This window comes from Coenobita brevimanus, chromosome 19 (assembly GCF_032717465.1).
Source record: "Coenobita brevimanus isolate Jiangsu-jjx chromosome 19, ASM3271746v2, whole genome shotgun sequence".
NCBI classification, from domain to species: domain Eukaryota; kingdom Metazoa; phylum Arthropoda; class Malacostraca; order Decapoda; family Coenobitidae; genus Coenobita; species Coenobita brevimanus.
In genome coordinates, this window is record NC_136972.1 from 10,981,886 (window position 1) to 10,995,177 (window position 13,292).

Here is a 13,292-nt window from a genome sequence, read left to right on the forward strand (position 1 = left end):
TTAGTCAGAGAATGACAAGAAAGCCGAAGCCAGAGAGTAGAGAATTCAGAAGAATCATGTTCAGGAACACGAAAGCAAGATAAGTCGTTGCATACATATACAATATACTGTACACAACAGCCACCTCTGGCTTTGAAATGAGGAATATAGAGAAAGTAGGAGGATACAGAAGAGTGTTTGCTGTCAGTTGCCTCAGACCGCTGAGTCTCAGTTAAGAAGAGAAGACGAGGTGTGGAGAGGTGGTGCTCAACAGAGGTAAAGTTTGAGGAAAGGCAATGAATGTTGCAGAAGTGAAGAAGTGAGTCAGACAGTGGTTCCAGGCAGCTCGTTGTGTCGTCACAGGGAGAGGAGCGTATGGTGGGGGCATTATTGGTCCCCTCCCCCTATGGACTCCGAGGCTTGGTTATTAGATGCCATTTTTCTTTTTTTTGTTTTGAAAAGGAAGTGTGGTGTGTAATTTGCATGTATTTGGTGTTGATAGAGAAACTTGTATTGCAGAGCATGGTGGCCTATTCTCTGTGTTACTGAAACACTGAAAACGTTCAGCAAAGGAGTATGGTCAGGAACTAGTCCCGAGGGCTGATGAAACGGGAGTTCCAGCTCTCCTTGTCACCAGCTCTCCATCTACCTTGGGAATACTGCCCTGCTTGACTGGTGCTACAGTTTACTCCAAATTTGTTGCTTGACAGGTGCTATGCGCTCGCCATAGTGGTTAAGGGATGCAAGCAAACAGAGGAACAGTGACCTCTGAAGTAGTAACAGAAAAGAGATAAATATGATGCAGTGCTGCAAAAAGACAAAGGCTGAAGGGAGCCAGTAGGAGGAGGAAAGTTAATGATACAAAGAGCCTTTGACTCCACCTTGATGTGAAGAGCTGTATGTGGGGAGCCTCTCCACACATGAGGTTTGTGCTATATAATGGGGCAAATATAACCCGTGTATAATGTCAACAACTGTGCAGGGGTAAAGAAGGAATGGAGTCGGCTGTGCCCATCTAGTCTCTTGGAAGCAGATTTTACAAATGAGGTAAGGACTGTGATCTTTCTAAAGATAAAACCCAAGAGAATTAAATCCATGGTATGTTTACCGGTGAAGAAGGACTGAGTTGGGTATTGTTAAAAGTTAGAGAAGACTCCTGTGGAAGCTTTTGACGAGTTTTTGAAGTAAAATATATATATATACATATATATATATATATATATATATATATATATATATATATATATATATATATATATATATATATATATATATATATATATATATATATATATATTACATTTTCCCGAATGAGAGATATAAGTTAAGTCAGACATTAGGTGTGTTATAGCTTCATCCCGTGTTTGTTGAAGTAACTGCTGGGATGGATGCTGTGGGAAACGAATGGAAAGGTGAAGAATGGAGTCATCATATGAGTGGATTGCATTAGATGTACTGCTTAGGAGACCGTTAATGAATAGAAGGAAGGGAGCTGGTGATAGGACAGAACCCTGAGGAAAACCGCTGTTGATAGCTTTAGAAGAACGGTGGCCATCTACAGCAGCGGCTATAGAACGATCAGACAGGAAGCTAGAGATGAAAGCACAAACAGAAGGGAAACTATAAGAGGGTAGTTTAGAAATTAAAGATTAATGTCAGATTTGATCGAATGCTTTTGATATGTCAAGTCCAAATGCTAAGCTTTTGTCAAAATTCCGAAAGGGGGATGACCAGGAGTCTGAGAGGTAGGTGAGAAGACCGCCAGCAGAGCGTCCCTGGAGGAACTCATACTGACGATCAAAAGGAGGGTTGTTACAGGAAAGGTGATTTTAAAATGTTTTGTTAAACATTGATTAAAAAAAAAAAAAAAGAAATATAGTATTTTAAGCAATTGAGTGATAGTTTCAGGGCTGGGAATGGCCATCCTTTTTTTAGGACCAGCTGACTGAGAGCAAAGTTCCAAAAAAGAATGGGAGGTACATGGCGAAAGAGTTTGGTAGGCAGGGTGTCAGCACAGAAGCACAGTTCTTGAGGACAACAGGAGGGACCCCATCAGCCATATATGCCTTGTTGGTAATGAAGCCAGTGATGCTGGAAAATACATCAGTTGAAGAAATTATAGTCAGCCATGAGGAAATCAGAGGGGGGAAGTGATGGAGGAACAACACTGGAATTGTCTGAGGTGGAAGTGGAGGAGAAAGTTTTTTTTTTTTTTTTTTTTAACGTGTCCGACTCTGAGTGAAGAGTTCTGCTTTATTTGTAGAAGAAACAGCTACAGAACCATAAGGGTACAAAAGAAGAAGGAAAGATGATGAGCTAAAGTTTTTTTAAACTTTTTTTTGACAAGGTGCCAGGAGTGGGAAAAATTTGAGTTGAATGAGATTTTTTTGAAAAACGAAGAACAGACTTAGAAAAATTCCGGGCAGAAATATAGAAGGGATGAGTTTTAGAGGGGGATTGGTTCCCGTATCTTTTGTAAACCTCCTCCTTGTTGTGGACAGCATTAGAACAAGCGTGATTAAACCAGAGCATTTTTGCAGTACTCATAGGATATCAGAAAGGAATGTTTGCTTCCATACCCAGGAGAATAACCTCCATAATGAGTGAAGCACACTCACACAGCTCTCAGTCATGGAAGCAATTGCCGGGTATCATTCCAGGGAAAACCAAAGAAGTACTGTCTGAGGGTCCCTCAATCAGCAGCTCCAAAGTTCCACAGCTGCCATGCCTAGGGAGGGTCAACAGGTCTGACATGATTAATAGGCTAGGTTAAGGTCATAAGGTTGTGATCAGAGGAGGCAATTGGTGAGAAAAGATCAACAGTGTAAGCAGAAGGATTTGTTGTAAGGAAGAGGTAAAGTTTGTTGAAACTCTTTCCAAGGCCGTCAGGGATAGGTGTAGGGTATTGTACAAGCTGCTGAATGTCATTAAGGATAAACAAGATGTAGGATTGTTCACCAGGTGTATCAGTGAAAGGAGAGGAGAGCCAAAGGTGATGGTGAACATTGAACTCTCCTAAAATAGAGATTTCAGAGAAAGGGTGAATGGGTAGGATGTGTTTCATCTTAGAAGTAAGACAGTCGAAGCATTTCTCAGCCAGTAGAATTAAGGGATTAGTAAACAGCACAGATGTATTTAGTTTGAGAATGACAGGATAGATGAAGCCAGAGAGTAGAGAATCCAGTCCTGAGAGTGACTTGATGTGTGTGTGTGTGTGTGTGTGTGTGTGTGCTTTCACGTAGATTTTCAAGTTCGTTTTGTATCTTAATTCTTCTCTCTCTCTCTCTCTCTCTCTCTCTCTCTCTCTCTCTCTCTCTCTCTCTCTCTCTCAGCATTATATTCACACTCAAAGCAGTACACTAACAGACAGAAAATGAAAATCAGAAGTTACCACTGACAGATAAATTACGAGACGGCAATTTGCATTTTAATTTACTAATGTCACGAACGCTTCCCCTGTGAGTGTCAACTACGCATCGAGAGCCAGTGTTAAGGTGGGGCCGTGTGTTGGTATTCTCTCTCTCTCTCTCTCTCTCTCTCTCTCGTGTTTATAGCCTTTTCTTTCGACTCTTATTACCCGTTCCCTTCCCGGAGGGGTGTTTGTAAGCTTTTGTAGATATTATATAGTATGTAAATATAGTATGTAAGTAGTTGTAAGTAGGATCAAAGTAGGGCATCAACGCACAGTATTATGTCTATGATGAGCGGATTATTGTGTCTACCTTGAGTGATTCATGCCTCTGTGATCCGGACCACCACCCTAACCGGATGAGAGCCGGAGATCAGTAGCTGTCTGTACGAGTCTGGGGATGGACATGGAGTTGTCCGGTATGGCTGTATATTGATTCAAGACAGTGTGTAATATATTGTCAGAAAACTACTACAAGACTTTGCCTTCACCTGCAAGTGACGTAAAGGGGGGCATTGACAGCATTAACATTTGGTGGAAAGAGAGTGGAATAATAGTGAATTACGTCTTCTGTGGGGCAGTTTAGCTGTGTCTGTCTTCTCAAGCTACTGTCGCTGCTGTTCTTCCCACTATGACACGCAGTCTATCTCCGCCCCGGACCCCACTCCAGGAAGCAGCCCCCAACCGCCGCCTGACGCCGTTACGTCATCGTTTTCCCCACCCACCACAAACACCGACGTCACCCAGGGAGCGTGGCCAGTCACACCGAGCTACGACACAGTCTCCTGCTCCTATCAGCTTCTCGTTCTGCCCAGTGGAGAGCCGCACCAAGTTACGTCACGGACACTTCCACCCAACCATGAGGAGATGAGAGCCTCACCTTTTCTTCAGTCTTGGGACAGACCGCATCTCACTACAAAGTATTTCCTACCTGCATTTTCATGCAATTCCTCATTCCATCACATTGATTAATCCCTTTCTACAGAGAAGCCAAGCTGTCTCTATAGATTGTGATATTTTAACCATTTACTTTCATCCATTCATTGCATTTTTGTCCCTCATTTTTCATTCAGTCAGAATTTTTTGTTCACTCACTCCTACTTCATCCCATTTTCTCCCACTCATACTCAGCTGTAAATAATGCATTCATTTTCACTCATATTCATTGTATATAAATCATTTATTTACAGAGTACAAATATTTTAATTTATTTATTCTCTCATTTATTCATCCATTTGTTCATTTAGTTTTATTTGCTTACTTCCTACTCTGTTAATGTCCTTTTTTAAAAGGGTAGATCTTTCACCTGTTGAACCTGACGGTAACACAGATAACGCTGTATGTAGTGATAATGTAAATCTTCGCAGTGGCGGATCTTATACCAAACCAACCGTAAGTTCCCTACCCGTTTCTACTACACCTGTTACTCCTACCCTAAATCCAGATATATTAACTCCAGATACTCTATCATCTTCTCCAACTGATTCTCCTGAAACCACTCAGTCTTCTCCACAGTCTTTATCCCTCCCTACTACTACACATACACACACCACTAGCTCCACGACACTTCCTTCCCACACACCGTCTCATTTCACTACCGTGCCTACTTCCTCACCTTCGCGGTCTCTCCCTCTTCTTACGATGGCGTCTCAGAACCCTCCACCTCCCCAATCCATATATTTAGATGATGTGAATAGACCCAAATTTACAGGAGAGGATAGTACTGTTCTGATTTACGATTTTCTCAGAGAGGTCGAAAACGACATTCATAATCGCCAGATCGTAACTGAACCCTTGAAAGTTTCATATCTTCTCAGTTGACTCCATCATGGCAGATCATTAATAAGAGCTGCTATTCGTGCGGGGCACTTCGAAGATTGTCAAACGTTTGACACATTTAGCCAACGGCTTATTCAATACTGTTGCCAACATTCCAATTCTGCATCCCTTATAGGATTAACTAATCTTCTCAAGCAAATGCAGGAAGACATGAAGGTACCTCCCCAACATGCAAAAGTAATTGAGGTAGCCGCTACTATGATGGCGACGAGTTCAGAGTTGCGCCAATTATTCCGTGGTACTCAATGGGTAACACAACACAATGGGGAGATCATGATCACATTAAATAATTTTACAGACTTGTTCGGTTACTTTACATTTCTCAATTGGCTTTCGGACTCCCCAAAACAAATAGCACTACAAGTTGGCTTTAAACCAGGAGACAAAATAATGGATATTAGTAAAACAATCGTTGAGAGGTCAGGAACAGACTTCACTCACCAGGTCGATTCTTACAGTTCACCCTCTCCCACTGCAGGTGGTACTGTGAGAGTACTACACACCAGCATCACTTCATTTGATTCCTCTCGTTCACGGCCAAATACAAGAACCAAACCTAGTAATCGGTCTCACTCACAATATCGTTCACCTTCTAGCGGTCGTGACAATTCAACTCTGCGACGAAGCAAACACTTCTCAATTGTGTGCTGGCACTGCGGTAATGTAGGTTATAGAGAGTCTAGCTGTGCACGCAAAGAAAGACGTTTTCGCTCACGGGAACGCCCGCGCGCACCTTCGCGGTCCCGATGTCTAACTTGCAAGTACCATAAGAACAGCACAACTCACTGCACGGACGAGTGTCGTTATCTTAAGAGCCGTCAGTCGGGGAAAGACGAGCGCTCGGATCGGAGAAATGTAACCTAACAGTAGAAGATCCGCCGGTGTCTGAAAATAAGGTAACAGAAAATCAACTCCCCATTCGTCATGTAGGACCTATAACAACTTCAGGCTTAGTCATTCTAGGATGGAGTGAAGGGGTACAAAGCTCTTTCTTTATGGACAGCGGATCTATGGTAAATCTAATCTCAGATACCTCTTTAAACAACATCAGGAAAATAACTAAAAGAGTTGGGCTCCTTGAACCACCTGACATTCGCCTATGCGGTGTGGATGGCTCAGAATTTCAGGTCAAAGGAGAGATCACACTAGAAGTACAACTTGATAAAGCCTTAAGACCTTTTGACGTAGAGTTTCATGTCACTCTTGATCTTAAGTACCCAGCGGACACTCTCATTGGCTTTTCGACAATGGCCCAAGTAGCCATTGCTCTCCTCCCTGCTTCTCGTTGTGTACATGTCAATGGTTTCCCAATATCTAGTATGGAATATCCACGTCCGGTACTTTCCCAAACCGACTCAGTTATTAAGTCTCACATGATTCCAACAGTAGTCATGAGTAACCAAATACACACGCCGTTACCTGAACAGCCAGATACACTGCCATCTAGTACTACATCCTCTGAGCATTCAATAATAGATCGTATCAACCCCTCTGACAGTGGCACACTCGCTGACTCACACACGTCTCATTTAACTACCTCAGATAGTGTGATTGATGTTTTACAACATGCAGAGATAAGATGTGCAGTAACAAATCAGTGCACAATTTTGTTACCACACAAGTTTACCAAAGTCTCTCTTCATGTTGTGGGTGTGAAAGTAGGAGTGGATGTACTAACCTTACCTGAGACATGTTGTATGAATGGCTTAGCTTATGAGTCAGCATTGTGTACGGTGCTGGAGGATGGTTTATGTTACTTGTACATTGCAAACACAACAAACGCTGCTTACACCTTACGAACGGGAACACAGATTGGCGATTTCTTGGTATACCCAGCGGCCGTATGTGTGTGCCAGGATTTCCCATACCCTGTTGCTGATGTGTGCTCAGTTGCTCAGTCCACCAATATTCCATCTAATCTTGAATCTCATGTGAAACAAAGTGATTTCCCGGAACACTGACATCAATTAATTAATCTCTTGCGAGACTATCGCGAAGTAGTAGCCCTACCCAGTGAGAATATGGGCAAGACAAATTTGGTAAAGTATAATATTACATTACAGCCAGGTGCTCAGCCAGTATATATACCTGCCTACTGTTTACCACATAGTCAATGTCAACAAGCCGATCGTCTTATTCAGGACGTGTTGGATAATGAGGTCATTGAACACTCTGATAGCCCGTGGAACAGCCCACTATTTCTGGCTCCAAAGAAAGGTGGTGAGTTACGACCAGTCATAGATTACAGACGGTGAATGTACTGACTGTCCCGGACAGATTTCCAATTCCTGTACTCACTAATTTGCTGGAATCCTTAGGCGAAAACAAGTGTGTTTTTTCCTCCCTAGATCTTTTAAGTGGTTACTGGCAAGTCGAGATGGAAGAATCATCTCGTCCTATCACTGCCTTCAGTACTCCATCCGGTCATTACCAATTCCGTAGACTTCCATTCGGTTTGAGAAATGCACCTTCAGCGTTCATGCGACTAATTCATACAGTTTTCGCCGGCATGATAGGTCACTCAGTTTTTGCTTATCTAGATGATGTCATAATCGCTAGTCACGCTGTGGAGGAACACTTAGAAAAGTTAGCCGAAGTGTTCACTAGACTCAAACAAGCTGGACTTAAAATCAAATTATCAAAGTGTGACTTTTTATGTAAGAAACTCCAATTTCCAGGACATGTTGTTGAAGCTCAAGTAATTCACACATCAGATGACAAAGTTAGAGCCGTGACGAATTTCCCAACTCCAACCAACACTGACGCTGTACGCAGTTTCCTCGGTCTCAGTGGGTATTATAGAAGGTTCATAAAAGGGTGCTCCCAGATAGCTGCGCCGTTAACAAAATTGCTAAAGAATGATGCGTCTTTTGTCTGGGTGGATTAACAGGCAACCGCATTCACAACACTGAAAACTGCTCTAGCACAATCACCAGCTTTGGCATTCCCTGATTATTCTAAACCATTTCTTCTCTGTACTGATGTTTCCAGAGTAGGCCTAGGTGCCGTTCTCATGCAATATGACTCCAAACAGACCATCTTCTCTTATGTGACTTGTTTCGGGGATGTATCCTTACCGGTCGACTTGCACGTTAGGCAGTCACTGTGACTGACTATAATCTGACATTCGAATACGTTCCTGGAAAATCCAATGTCGTAACCGATGCCCTCTCGCGGCATGTTGCCAGAGTCTCAACCGGTTGCGACTTAAACTTAGTGTTCAATTATGACACACTACATAGGTTCCAGTGTCAGGACCCCGTATGGTCACAGGTCATATATTTCCTAGAGTCAGGCGATGATTCTTCTCTGCCAAAGTTACCAGTCCCTGTATCTGATTTCTTCCTCAACAATGAATTGCTCTATAAAAACTCAGTACTGAGAGGTAACAATGTACCTCATCGCGAAGTTAAGCAATTAGTCATTCCAACAGACTTAATTCCTGCTGCCCTCCATTTAATCCGCGACACCCCTCATGCATCACACCCTGGCAAAGACAGAAGCTTACAGCAAGCACGTCTGTCATATTATTGGCCCACTATGCGAAAGGATATAGAAGTGCACTGCGATGCATGTTTATCATGTGCCCGTCACAAGGGGACAACCTGTCAACCTGCTCCTATATTGCAGTATCCAGTACCATCAAAACCTTGGCAAACTGTCTCTCTCGATCTTCTGAAGCTGCCTCGTACAGAATCTGGCTTCGTTTATCTGTTAGTGGTAGTCGATCATTTCTCTAGATTTGTTATCTTAGTTCCATTGCGTGAAAAGTCTGCTAACACAGTAACACATGCCTTTATTAATTTAGTTATTTGCCCTTTTACAACACCAGAAGTAATTTTAACTGATAATGGGTCAGAGTTCAATAATTCAGTTCTGGAAGAAATTTGTCTTCGATACGGAATTAAGAAATGCAATATAGTGGCCCATCATCCAGCCTCGAATGGCCTAGTAAAGCGCCAGTATAGAAAGATATTGGAGAGTCTGCATCACATAGTGGGAGATCAGACTTCCACCTGGGATGAGTGGATTCTGCAGGTAGCTGCTTCAATTATTTCATCCATCAATAAGTCAATTGGAGAAACACCATTCTTCATCATATATGGCTTTGACAAAAGACTACCTTATTCACTGTGACTACGATAACTATGTGCGAGTAAACCTATCCAACTTCCAGAAAATTCATAAATATGTTCAGGATAATCTGGCCCTTACAAATGAGGAGATGGTACGTAACCAACATGCTGCTGCCACAGATGTTACCATCCAAGTAGGTGACTTAGTTTTTGCCCTAGATCATGACAGAGAATCAAAACTAAACAGTAAAATCTTAGGTCCCTTCCGTGTCATATCACGTAAAGGTAATAAATTCGAACTAAAAGATCCGCACAAGGCAGAGACGACATGGGTGCATGCAGATCATCTCAAACGTGCATCAAAACGCATAGTCTTGGAGGAACCACTAAGAGAGACCACATCCCCACAACAAACTCCTACTCAGCCTTCTTCCTCTTCTCTAAGTCTTCCTTCTAACACCACTATTCAGCCTTCCCCTACTGTTAATGACTACCGTGCCAAATTGCGTTCTGCCACTAAGTCTCTTGCATAACGTTATCATCTCATACTGTCGTTACCATCTGTATCAACATCACCTCTAAGATCACCTCATTTTATAGGAAAGATACTGTGGGTCTACGTGCTGACAGTGCTGACTCTGGTTGGGCCTGGATCAGGTGAGGACGATGGTGCTGTACGGCCCGGGGCCTTGGTTAGCACAGGAGGCGAGGTAATGGTGGTCAGAGACATCGTCTCATTGCGCTATGACCTAGAGCCGCTGGCTGCCGTGGCCATCGCCCTGCCTGACCTTGCACGGCAGTTAGACGGCCTGCAGGGACTCTTGTCAGAAATTTAAAATCGACATCCCAATGACACATTTTTGTACCCACTCTACCTACCCATCTGCTGGAAATTAGATTATATTCGTTATCAGTTCAACCATCTTCAAGATTCCTTCCCTCACCAAACGCCTGTGGGTCGCTCACGAGTGAAACGTGGACTTTTTGACCTTGGAGGAGAAATCCTCAGTGGATTATTTGGTGTAGCGACTAACCGTGAACTTTCTGGTTATAAAAAGGACTTAATCCAATTATCCAATGCCCTCGAATCCCAAGAAAAAGTGTTACATGTTCAACATTTTATGCTGCAACAGATGAGTCACAATTTACATGATGTCACTAGTACTGTAAATAACTTTACGATTATTCTTAAGCGTGAGGTTTCAAAAGCTAATATTATTTCAGAGTTGATTTATGTTAAATTACATGTTGATAATTTGCAGGTTTCTCTGGACTCTCTTGTCTCCCAATCTTCTAGCGTAATTCGTATTTTAGTCAATGCTGTTGATAGTCGTGTGACACCTTCGTTCTACTTTGGAATGGGCTCACTCAACATTCGGCTTGTCTCCTATGATTCCATTTTCCTCTTTAGAACACTACTACCCAATACTAGAAGCCACATTCCTTACTAAAGATATAATTGTTCATATTCCTCTTCGTTCTTCCATCATACTCGATCTCTTTCACATCATTCCTTTTCCCTTCTGGTACAATAACTCCCTGGTACAAGCCTCTGTCTCTTCAGAGCACTTTCTTCTCTCCCATGATCATCTCTATATTGCCTTCCTCTCCTCAAGTGACCTCGGTAGATGTGCCCTTCTCACACCCAACTCTCATGTTTGTGCTGCGTACCTCCTAACAATTTTTCCTGGCAGCGTTGCTCCTTGCGAATCTGCCTTAGTCTGTAACTTCTCGGTACAACCTGTCTGTACCTTTGTTCTGGCTCCCAAAAGCCAGGTACACCATGCTCGTCTAAATCACATCCGCTACTTCTTCTTTACTGTCTCAACTCCAGTCAGTCTTATTTGTCCAGGGACCCCTGTCCGTTCACTATCTGCAATTGGTTTATATAAGGCCCCTGATTACTGTACAGTAAAATCTGAGTCTATAATAGCCCATGCCACACATTATCACTTCGCACTTCGCTCCCACAAGTATGACACATTCAAACCTATTAATACTACCTTTCATCTACCAACAGACAATCTTTCTATCACATCAGAGAACCTACGAATGTTGACCTATCTAAACAAGTCTGATTTTATTATGAACCAGTTCTCTTCAGCTTGTAACCGATCCTGGTCGCATCCAGTCTTTGTATTTCCTCCGGTTGTCTTATGTTTTCTAGGTTTTATTGCAATTGTTTGTATCCTGTATTGTTGTCTCAAGCGAATTGACAAAAGGTTGCATGAGATCCGTGTAGCAACAAGGTTAGTGTGACAACCAAAAGACCTGGAAAATGGTAGTTCTGAGTAAAACTCATTTTGTGATTACATATATATATATATATATATATATATATATATATATATATATATATATATATATATATATATATATATATATATTTGTAAATTGACCAAACTTATATGTTTATGCTATTTTTCCAACATGGCCATGTACTGTAAATATATTAATCCTTTATTATATCCAGCATTGTGAATTATGTAGTAATATCTCATTTATTATTGTAATCCCATGTAGTCCCGGTTCACTGTATACTCAGACCCCTTGCATTCATGCCATGTTATGACTTGATGCCCCACCACTGTGTCAGGAGACACACTTTTTGATGAGGGGGAAAATTGTTTGTAACCTTTTGTAGATATTATATAGTATGTAAATAGAGTATGTAAGTAGTTGTATGTAGTTGTAGGTAGGATCCAAGTAGGGCATCAATGCCCACTGTTATGTCTATGATGAGCGGATTATTGTGTCTACCTTGAGTGATTCATGCCTCTGTGATCGGGACCACCGCCCTAGTCGCATGAGAGCCGGCGATCAGTAGCTGTCTGTACGGGTCTGGGTATGGACATGGAGTTGTCCAGTATCGCTGTATATTGATTCAAGACGGTGGTTAATATATTGTCAGAAAACTACTACAAGACTTTGCCTTCACCTGCAAGTGGCGTAAAGGGGGGCATTGACAGCATTAACATAGGCTCGGTTTGTCTGTTTGTTTGTCTGACTGTCTGTTAACAACTTCATGCGAAAACTACAAGAGCGATTTTCATTACATTTACAGGGATAATGGGCTATGATTTTCTAATCACCTGATTAAATTCTGGGGTAAATTGAGCCAAGGCCTAGGCTGTTGGCCCCCCAAGAGTAAACAAATGGTGACAGGTAAAAATCGTGTTTTTTTATTTTTTTTGCCACAATTCCTTTCAAATTCGTCATATCGACCTGAAACCAAAACCTAAAGATGCATCTTTCGAGTCTGTATCCTATAACATGCCTTATTACATCAGGGGGTCACCCCCAAATTAGCCATAGGGGGGTCAGTGTCAGGTGGGTCGGGCTTAACAATTCAAGTGGGCATAAAATCTTCAGTTTTCACCGGATTTATTCCAAATTTGATATGTGACATCATTGACTAGATATCCTGTTTTGTTTATGCGTCAGCATTATAGTCTTTCCAAAATATCGAGATCGTTTGGGCGTTGTCCCTCATGGGAATTCCCCGACCCAAGACGTTGCCACACTTTCTACTGGGCAAATTATCGGATTAGAGACATAGCCCTCACTCCCAGCTCACTACCCCTCTCTCTCTCTCTCTCTCTCTCTCTCTCTCTCTCTTTGTATAAAATCTACATTTTATGTAGATTTATTTCTATAAAAAGTCTATACGGTTTTATGAATTAGTAGAATTTGAGGAAAAGCCTCCTGACTGTCTGTCTGTCTGCCTCTCTCTCTCTCTCTCTCTCTCTCTCTCTCTCTCTCTCTGCATAAGAAATCAACATTTTACGGAGATTTATTTCTATAAAAAGTCTATACAGTTCTATGAAAAGTCTACACGAGTAGCAGGGGTAGGAGCTTCCATCTCTGATGGCGGTCAGAGGGGATATGACCTGCTGATTAACACCTGATCCATCCTCACTGACTCACCTACAAACGTGACAACGTTGGAAAGCAACGTTGCCAAGTGTTGAGGTATTTATAAAAAATCA